The 10,278-nt window shown below is 40.0% G+C and overlaps 1 long non-coding RNA gene and 1 pseudogene across 1 annotated transcript; one reads left to right on the top strand and one right to left on the bottom strand.

Moving 5' to 3' along the window:
• The first annotated feature begins 3,955 nt into the window (after positions 1 to 3,955).
• On the top strand, positions 3,956 to 6,420 carry LOC125146911 (uncharacterized). Its single transcript, XR_007144924.1, has 3 exons — positions 3,956 to 4,002; positions 4,767 to 4,811; positions 6,335 to 6,420. It is a non-coding gene; the product is annotated as an uncharacterized LOC125146911 (long non-coding RNA).
• Positions 6,421 to 6,854: 434 nt separating this feature from the next.
• LOC125146909 (glyceraldehyde-3-phosphate dehydrogenase-like) lies at positions 6,855 to 7,782 on the bottom strand (annotated as a pseudogene).
• Between the last annotated feature and the right edge of the window lie 2,496 nt (positions 7,783 to 10,278).

Genomic DNA, 10,278 nt, shown 5'->3' with positions numbered 1-10,278 from the left:
TTGAATGAAAGAACAGTCCAGAAGAAAGAGTGGTGAGCCTGTACACATCTCCTTACTAAATAAAAAATAGCACTCTGTCATCAAAAGAGAACAGACTTTAATCGTAAGACATATTTTCAGTATTTAAAGAATATTATGACTTGAAGAGGATCTACTCCCTCAAACTTTATTTTAAAAAATAAAGTCATTAGATAACCCTAAATACCCAAATTAGGCAAAGTTCTTCCATTTACTTTGTAAAACAGTTTCACATCAAAAGGTAAACAGTTGCATTGAAATCAAAGTAAATAATTAAAGTTTCTTAATGCCCCAAAATAGATTCCATGACCCACTGTAAACCCAGAAAATGAACAAAACCGAAAATCTGTGAATAATGGTACAAATTAGATCAATGTTGCTATTCTATCTATATTTCTGCACAAGTTGTTTCATTTATGTGGAAAAGCCTACAAGTTAATTCTTTAAGAACTTGCTCTGGTTTTGGATAAATTTACAAAAATAAAACCTAATTATGGAAACATCAAACAAACAGGATGAGCTGTTTTTTAAGATGTGAATGAAATATTTACATCTTTCTATAAATTCTGTTTTATGGAAACACTATAACAGTGAATCTTACTTGCATTAAGAAACTGCATTTAAAATCTAAAACAAAAATCAGCAAATGTTCCTTAGGAAAAAAATGAGGAAAATAATTGGAACGTGAAAAAATTGTGATTTAAATATGGATACCCAGGGTTGTCAGTTTGTGACATAATTAATATGTCATGCTTGAAGTAATATAAAATAATACTTAGTTATTCAGAAATAACTACTATATTTAATATAGACTCTTCCATTATGAATGGCACACTAAAAAAGAGGGTCTGGTCCCACAAGTAAATAAGTTGGAGAAACATTGTATACTATACCTTTGTATAGTATATTCATAATTACTTCAGCATTTTACCAGTTCTGAGTGGCCCTGCAGTAAAGTTAGGTGTTTACCTTTGTTTAACCTTTGTTAGAATGTCCCAAACTTATTTGAACTTGGTACCTATTTTTATGTAAGGGGATAGGATGGCTTATTTACTTGTTTTATTTTTCACATAAAATTATAAACACTTTGAAACGGTAGTTTCTGGAGTTTACTTTGAGAATTGTAGCTCTATACCGATCAAACATGAACAAACAGGAATATTGACTGTGCTTGCATTTAGTATTCAGGAGTTTTCATAATTTATTTTACAGTTAAATTTTATCCATTTCTGCAAAGGTAATGTTTATGCAAATGTACTGCCTGAACTTGGGAAGTTAATGCTCTTGCCCTTCTGGCTCTTCCTTATACCACACTTTGAGTTTTGTGTCTGGTGCAGGACATTGGCTGACTGTAGTGTAATACAAGTTATCAACCTGGATAATGGGGAGACTTGAAACCGTTCTCGAAGATGTATAATCCAAGGACTGCAGGTGATTTGGGGCACGATGGTCCCTGTGCCACATTAACCTGTTGTCTTTCGGCTCCAAACCTGCCCTTCCATATCCTACCTTGTAAATAAAGCCTGGGCTGGGACTCTGCATATTTTATTTCTCTTTAGAAATAAAAAGTTGGAGATCTGGCCAGCTGGAGTCCTGGTAGGTTTAGCCAATCAGGGGGTGAGGATGCTGGAGGGAGATAGGAAGTTGAGTGGAGTAGAGAAGGATCTCACTTGTGCCTGTCTTCTTGCCCTCAGTTGTCACCCCAGCAGTGACACTTCACCTGGCAGTAGCCTTTGTCTCCAGCAACAGTTGTTTCCAGTTTCTATCTTTTCTATACAATCAGAGTTGGTCTTACAGCACCTGCCAGATAGTGCCTCCTAAGAGATCTCTGATCCCCAGCTCTGAAGGATCCCCCCACCAAACCAACATCCAGGGGTACCAGTTCAGCCTGTCGATATTCCCCTCCTCAGAGGTCTGATTCCCAATTTGTGGGCTCCCTCCTCAAAGCCTGTAGAGTCTGACAACCTCAGCCTCTTTGCCAACCTTATCATCATGTAGAGGAGAATGAGTTTATTTTATGAGGCTCATGAGGACAGAACTAGAAATAGTGGATTGAAGTAAGAGGTTACAATAATTAGAGGCGCCAAAAACCTGAAGGGACTGCACTGAATTCCCTATCCATTAATCACAAGGATTTGCCACAAAATTAACATATTAAAGGAACATGTGTCCTTATTACTACTCCCAACACACTGTTTTACTTTTTTATTGTTGCTAGTTTGTCGACTTTCCTTGAGGGCAGCGAATGAGTTTATTTATCGTTGTATTCCCAGGACCTAGTGAGATCTGTAATAGTAAGTACCCAAAACATATGTTCTTGAGGCAACATGGCATATTAGAAAAATCACAGGATTTCCAATCAGTTTCTGGAGCGTGATCATGAGCAAGATCACGCAATTTTTCTAAGTTGTATTCTTCCCAGAGAGGAGAGTTGCAGGAAGTGGCCAATGGTTTTCAGCACCCTGGGTGAGTAAGATTATTTAATTTTCCCAAGCCTAACTCTTCCAAGAGAAATCTCTGCAGCTTCTAACACGAAGCAAATGTCACGTAATAGAAAATGCCCACTGGATTCCGTAGGAAGATCACCAGAGACCTACTTTGAAACAAGTACCAATGGGGGTTGAAGGTTGCAGTAAGCCAAATATTGCATTAGGCGTAAAAAGGAACTGGAATCCGATCTCATCCAGCAGCTTTTAGGATTATTTATTGTAAATAGAGGGGATGGGCAATAGTTACAATTAGCTGTTGTTCAAAGGGCTTTGGTTTATTACCTTAAATAGGGGATGAGTTGAGCATCTTGCATTTAATTGTTTAAAGAAAGCAGGCAAGATACAGATGTTAGCAAGGGGAGGGAATAATCTAGGGCAAGGTCTCTGAGGAGGCTTGTAAGAGGAAAATGGCATGGGAACAAAAATGAACAGATTTGTTCAAGACAAAAACAGAAGGGCAACAACTTTTTCGATTTAATGGGGTTACAGGGAAAAAAGAATAATGTGGATACAGACAATGTTATAGACTTACAGGTGGGAAGGAATTGAGGTAGCCCCAGTCTGGGCTTTTAAAAGCAATTGGCGGCCCAGCACCATGATCAAACAGCACAGGTCCCGTTAGCAGACTCTGTGTATTTAAGTCCCAGTGCCTAACCTCGGGCAAGTTGTTTAACCTACTAACGCCTTATTTTCCCAGATGTCAATAACCATGCTCTTGTTCTCTCGGGTTGTTGCAAGAAGTTGATGATTTAATATATATGCACTCATCTAACAGTGCTGAGCATAAGCTCTACTGAAGCTTTAGCCACTCTCGGTGTGTGAAGCAAGAGTTGTCCTAGTTCTGCTGAAAGTGTCTGGAGGACAGTGGGCTCAGAGATTTCAACAGAGGAGAGACAGTTTGAAGGAACATTGCCAAGTGAAAAAAAGAAAAAGCAAGGCAAACATAAAAGAGGTGGGAAGCAGTGGTGAAGACCCAGTTTAAGTTGGAGATGATGTCTAGGCAATTGTGACAATTCTCAAATTTCCCCCTCTTTAGCCCGGTGATTGACAGGGATGAGGCAGATAGCTGGATAGACCCAACTGGAAGTCATGACGGAAGAACAACCAGGAGATGGAACTGAGAACCCGATGACAGGCTGAAGTGAAGGACCATGGAACTAAGTTAGAGGTCCACAGAAAGAGGGCAGAGTTGAGGAGTAAACTCTGTTTATTGTATCATGTGCTTGTCTGAGCAAGAGTACTGGCAGAACAGGCAATTGTGGTAACCCAGCAGCTCTGATCCCACAGTGGCACTGGGGGGTGGGGGGAGGGGGCCGCAGGGGAGGACAAAGAGAATTGTGACGCGGCCGGGCGGGGCTCCGGGGTGTCGCGTGGTGTACCCCTCAGTGACTTGGTCCTGGTCAGGACCAGGGGCTTTTGCCGAGCGGGGGATGCTCCAAAGCTCAGCAGCATGTGTCTGTGCTGTAGGGGGGACGAAGCCATCCAAGTGAACCCCGTGAGTTCTCCAAGACCCCAAACCCAATCTGTCTGCCCCTTTCCCAGGCCATGTGCCTGGGACACTTGCGATTACTGATCACTGGCGATTACGCCCAGTGTGGGCGCTTTGGTGCTGGGGGCTGAGAATCCCGGGTGAGGTAGACAGGCTAGTTCCCGAAGGAGGAAAAGCCTCCCTTTGTGCCCACTAGAAACCAGGCACCCTCAGTCGTTTGTCCCGGAGGTGGGATGGGGCTTACAGATGTGGGGGTGGGGCAGAATAAGTTTCTCAATATTCAGATGGGGAGGAGATTGCTTTTGGGTCTTTGGGCTAAACAACTGGAGCAAAATGATGGGAGCGGAAGGTATTTAAAGCACAATTTAGAAATTAGTGGAAGGTGTGGGAACCCCAGAAAGTAAAGCCAAGCTCCCTGTGTCTCAGAAAACCATACTACTTGCTGGGGTTCCTTAGTCATCCTGAGGACCAGCAGAAACATAATTTTCTGATTGCTCATACCTGTCTTTCCTTCCATGATAAATCGCAGTATGCTACGTGGTCTTTGTAACATGATTCAGAGCTGACTCTTTTTTCTCGTGATATTATTGCCATCTTCCACTCTGATTTTCACCTTCATGTTCTTATTCTGATCCTGCCTTTTGCAAATTGAGATAATAAGCATATATTACATAAATAAAAAGCAGTAGCATAGGCTTCCCATTATAATAACTGAATAGTTGTTTGCTCATGATTTTTATGGTTTTGTTTTAATTTTACATATTATGTAGGAAGGGCCAAGACAGCAACACCCTTCAGATGTCACTGCACGGCAGGTAATGTTTAAATAAATAACTCTGGGGACATTTGGGTGGCTCGGTTTGTTGAGTGTCCAGCTTCAGCTCAGGTCATCCTCTCATGGTTCCTGAGATCGGGCCTCACAGCAGGTTCACTGCTGTCAGTGCAGAGCCCGCTTCAGATTCTCTGTCTCCCTCTCCCTCTGTGCCTTCCCCACTCATGCTGTCACTCTGAAAAATAAAAAATAAATAATTCTGGGTACTTCAAGATTGTGACTTTATATTGTTCCTTTACGTGCAGGGGTCTCTAATATGATAGAACTTTTACTAGCTAGATACTTCTGGGTTATCTTTCACAGGACTGTGACTACTATTAGAATGAGTCTTCATGAGAATAACCTAAATGCTTTGTATTCTTGGTTTTTTTAACATAATAGGAATACAATGGCTGGATAATAGCACAAGACAATGTTTCATTGTTATAAAGTAATACCGTGTAGGTTTCAAAGCAATTATACCAATTGCACTCCCACTGGAAGTGGATAAAATTTTTATTATGCATGCACTCTGCATCCTAATACTCTTCCTCATCTTCAGAGTGTTCTAGTTTGATCCCTTAAGGTCTCTGTTACTTAAAGATGGCATAAAATGGGAACATAAAAATTTCTGCTTGGCATATGCAGTGTTTAAGGTAACTAAAGAATATGCATAAATTTTGTTTTCTTATTTCTATAAAGGAAATTCCTTTGGGGGTTTTAATGACATTATTTTCATTTTATTGTTTTTAAGGTTTTTTTGTTTGTTTGTTTGTTTTGAGAGAAAGAGAGAGACAGACAGAAGCAGAGAGAGAGGGTGAGAGAGAATCCTAAGAGTTGGGCACTTAACCCAACTGACTGAACCAACCTGACTGAACCAGCCCCATGCCCCAAATGAATATCACTTCAAAATAAAAGTAAACACACACACACACACACACACACACACACACACACACACACACATATATATATATATATATATATATATATATATATATATATATGAGTCAGGGGTCCCATAGTTGGTGAAATGGGAATTGAGAGTAAATAGTCTCGGGCCCCTGGGTGACTCAGTTGGTGAGCACTCGACTCTTGATTTCGGTTCAGGTCATGATCTCACAGTTTGTGAGAGAGAGCTCCACATGAGGTTCCATGCTGACAGAGCAAGGCCTGCTTGGGATTCTCTCTCTCTCTCTCTCTCTCTCTCTCTCTCTCTCTCTTTCTCTCTGCCCCTCCTCCATTCTTCCTCTCAAAATAAATAAACTTTAAAAAAGAGAGAGAAAGAGAGAGAGAGAGAGAGAGAGACGAAACAGGCTCATTTGAAAACTCTAGGGATGCCCTAGGGTGTTTTCTTCATCTAGGAACCACACATTTGAAAAAGGATTTTTTTCCTACTTTTACATAGCTATGTACTGGTTGTATTTATATTTTTTACTGACATTAAAAATATACAATCAGCATGTTAACTTTTTGTTATAAAAAGTATTATTTGTTTTCCTTCCTTTTAATTTTCCAAAAGTTCAGAGATAAACGTATTGAGAATATGCAAAACCTAAGGAAACAGAAGAGGAAACTTAGTAAACGGTTTACAAGACCTGCTCCTATTCCAGAACCAGGACTCCTAGTAAGTACAACATAGAGACTTCACTGAAATCAACAGCTCCTTAAATGCAAAACACATCCTTATTTTTAATTTATGCAGTACTCTAAATTTTGTGTTTCCCCTTTCCTTTGAGAAATGTGTAATAGTAGTCTGGGAAGTCACCTTAAAACTCCTCTCATCAAATTCTCATCTATTATTTAAGTCAATCTCTCTCTCTCTCTCTCTCTCTCTCTCTCTCTCTCTCTCTGGCTGGGTAAAGTGTACTTTATTGATGGTACATGACAAGGTAGGGCTCTTTAAGCCCCTCTCCTTCTTCAGGGGCTCTATGATGGATTTCAGCCCAGGAGATTTTCAGTGTGTCGGTGGATGAGTTGGGGCAAGGACTCCAGGCAGCTGAGGGCTTCTCTCTTACTCTTGTCCTCTCCCTGGGTCTGGGGGTTCTCATTCTTTGGAGGACATGTGGACCATAAGGTCTACCACCCAGATGCTGTAGCTGAATTCATTGTTGTACCAGGAAATGAGCTTTACAAAGGGGTCCCTGAGAGCAATGCCAGCCCCAGCATCAAAGGTGGAAGAGTGGCTGTCACTATTAAAGTTGCAGGAGACAACCAGGTCAGTGTAGCCCACCTTCTTGATGTCATCATATTTGACAGCTTTCCCCAGGGAGATCAGATTCATGACTGACACACTGGGGGTGTGGACATGGATCGTGCCAGTGAGCTTCCCATTCAGCTCAAGGATGACCTTGCACACAGTCTTGGTGATGCCAATAGAAGCTCCTCAGCCATCAGCCACAGCTTCCCAGAGGTCCAAGGTCTTTTGGATGGCAGTTATGGCATGGACTGTGGTCATAAGTCCCTCCATGACATGAAAGTTGTCATGGATGACATTGGCCCAAGGGGCCCAGCAGTTGGTGATGCAGGAGGCATTGCCAATAACCTTGAAGCAGTTGTCATACTTCTCATGGTTCACACCCATCATAAACATGGAGGCATTAGCAGAAGAGACAGATATGATGACCTTCTTGGCTCCACCCTTCAAGCACGCCCCAGCCTTCTCCATGGTAGTGAAGACACCAGTGAACTCCACAACATATTCAGCAAGAGCATCACCCCATTTGATGTTGGTGGGATCTTGCTCCTGCAAGATGGAGATGGGCTTTCCATCAATAACACATTTCAGTTCTCAGCCTTGACTGTGCCATTGCATTTGCCAGGGTAGAATCATCATACTGGAACATGTAGGACATGTAGTTGAGATCAATGAAGCAGTAATAGATGATGATGATATCTGGTTTTTCAGAGTTAAAAGCAGCGCTGATGACCAGGAACCCATTATGTCCAAATACATTTATTTTAACCTTCACCATTATATCTCAGGGACCAGCTGGCACTTCACAAAAAGAAGTGGCTCTCTGTCCAATGGAGAGAAGTAGAGAGCCTATTTAAATCTCCTTTGCAGATTGTTTCCTGGAGATGATGGGGTTTACTGAAAAGACTAAAATCTTATATACTACATCACTCTGGTTTTCAGTTTTTGCTTTACCATATATGACCTTGACTTCCCCAAATCATTACTTAAATCTTTTGGATTGTATTATTTAGAAAATAAATTACAAAATCTTCTGCCAAATAGTTATTCAGCCTAGGCTTGATCACTTGCAACATCAGAACAATCTACACCAATTACAGCTCATTCCATTTTTGCATATATTTGATGTGGATTTATTTATTTATTTATTTACTTATTTACTTACTTATTTATATATTTTTTTTAGCTTTTTTTAAGTTTACTTTACTTATTTTGAGAGAGAGAGCATGGGAGGGGCAGAGAGAGAGGGAGAGAGAATTCCAAGTAGGCCCCACACTGTCAGCATGGAGCCTGGTGTGGAGCGCAAACTCACAAGATCATGACCTGAGCTGAAATCAAGAGTTGGATGCTTAACTGACTGAGCCCCTATTCTTGACAAGAATTCAAAAGTGCTTCCACATAACATGTCATAATGCCTCCATGAGCCTTTTACATGTAGTATTAATTATATTTCTTGTACCCAGACATGAATCCAATTGCCCTCCATTTTAAAGCCCTTCAGACACTTGAGGACAACTGTTACCTTCCTTCATATTTAGGCTTTTTTTAGGGTGAAAATCCCCATTTTCCTCATACATTCCTCTTTCACCTTAGTAGTGAGCCCTGGCCTTATTCAGGCAATCTCCAGGATTAGGATTATATTATATTATAGAAAAATTTAGGAAAAATTTTATTTCCAATAATTATGATTTTTTTCCTGTTGGTTTTCTTTTTGAAAGAAAATATTTTACAAGCACAACTAATGAATAATTATGTAAAATAGGAATTGCTAACTTTAGCTCTTTATAACAGAAACTCAACTTCAGTGGTTTAATCATATTAGAGTATATGTTGTCTCCAAAGAAGAACTCCTGACCTAGGCAGTCTACAACTGACATGTTGGCTCCAAAAATCACCAAAGAAGTCCCAGGTTCCCTCTGTCTTTATGATCCTTCAAACTTCTCATATGATTTTTATTCTCATGGTCTCAAAAAGGCTTCCACAATGGTAGATACAGTGTCTACATTCCAAGAGAAAAATTTATAGGACAGAGGACAAAAAGCTCATACCAGCAGTTGAGTCAACTATAATAAATTTTATCAATAAAATGAAATTACTAAATTCTAAAATAGAAAGCACCAGGCCCAGATAGGTTCCCTGGTGAACTCTACCAGACATTTAAAAGGGAAATTACACGAGTTCTCTACAATCTCTTGCAGAAAATAGAAGCACAGAGAAAACTTCCTCACTTATTATGTGAGGCCAGCATTACTTACTCTAATACCTAAACCAAAGACATTACAAGAAAAGAAATGACAGACTACTGTCTCTCAAAGCACAGATACAAAAATCTTCAATAAAATATTAACAACTTATACACATTGTTGGATTTAATTTGTTTTTATAGTTTGTAATTGTCCCACAGTTCTTAGGTATTCTATTCCCTTTTTTTTCCTCTCATCCTTTTTTCTTTTTTCTGTTTAGTTTGGATAGGTTTTTTTAACATAGTGTCAAGCTCCAATTCTTTTCTCTACTGTGTCAGTCTACTGATGAGCCCATCAATGGCATTCTTAATGTATGCCAGTGTTTTAGATTTATAGCATTTGCTTTTAATTCTCTCTTAGAATTTTCTTTTTTTTTTCCTTACATTACTCATCTGTTTTTGCATCTTGTCCATTTTGCCAGTAGAGTCCTTAGTGTATTGATCATTTTTATTTCATTTTTAAATTCTTTTTAATGTTTATTTTTGAGAGACAGCAAGTGGAGGAGGGGAAGAGAGAGGGGGAGGGACAGAGAATCCCAAGCAGGCTACGCTGTTACAGAGCCCCATGTGGGCTCACATGAACTGTGAGATCATGGCTTAAGCTGAAATCAAGAGTTGGATGCTTAACTGAGCCACTCAGGCACCCCTGGTCATAATTATTTTAAATTCCCAACCTGATCATTCCAAAATCTCTACCATATCTGAGTCTGGATCTGATGCTTGCTTTATCTCTTCAGGCTGTTTTTTGTTTGTTTTTGTTTTTACTTTTTAGCATGCCTTATATTTTGTTGTTGTTGTTAAGGGCCAGACATGATACATTGAGTAAGTTAGAAACTGAGATAGACAAACCTTTAGTGTGAGATTTTGTGTTTATCTGGCTAGGATTTAGGCTATGTTTTCTGTGTGCTGTACCTGTAGTGTCAGAGGTGAAAATTTACTCTGGTGTCCTTATATTTGTGTCTCGTCTTGTATTTGAGTTCCCCTGGAGACTCTTTCTAAGCAGGAACTGAGGCTTGCAGCACTTTACGTTGG

Source organism: Prionailurus viverrinus, chromosome D1 (genome assembly GCF_022837055.1).
Source record: "Prionailurus viverrinus isolate Anna chromosome D1, UM_Priviv_1.0, whole genome shotgun sequence".
NCBI classification, from domain to species: domain Eukaryota; kingdom Metazoa; phylum Chordata; class Mammalia; order Carnivora; family Felidae; genus Prionailurus; species Prionailurus viverrinus.
The sequence above is the reverse complement of the archived record's forward strand: the minus strand, read 5'-3'. Positions and strand labels throughout refer to the sequence as shown.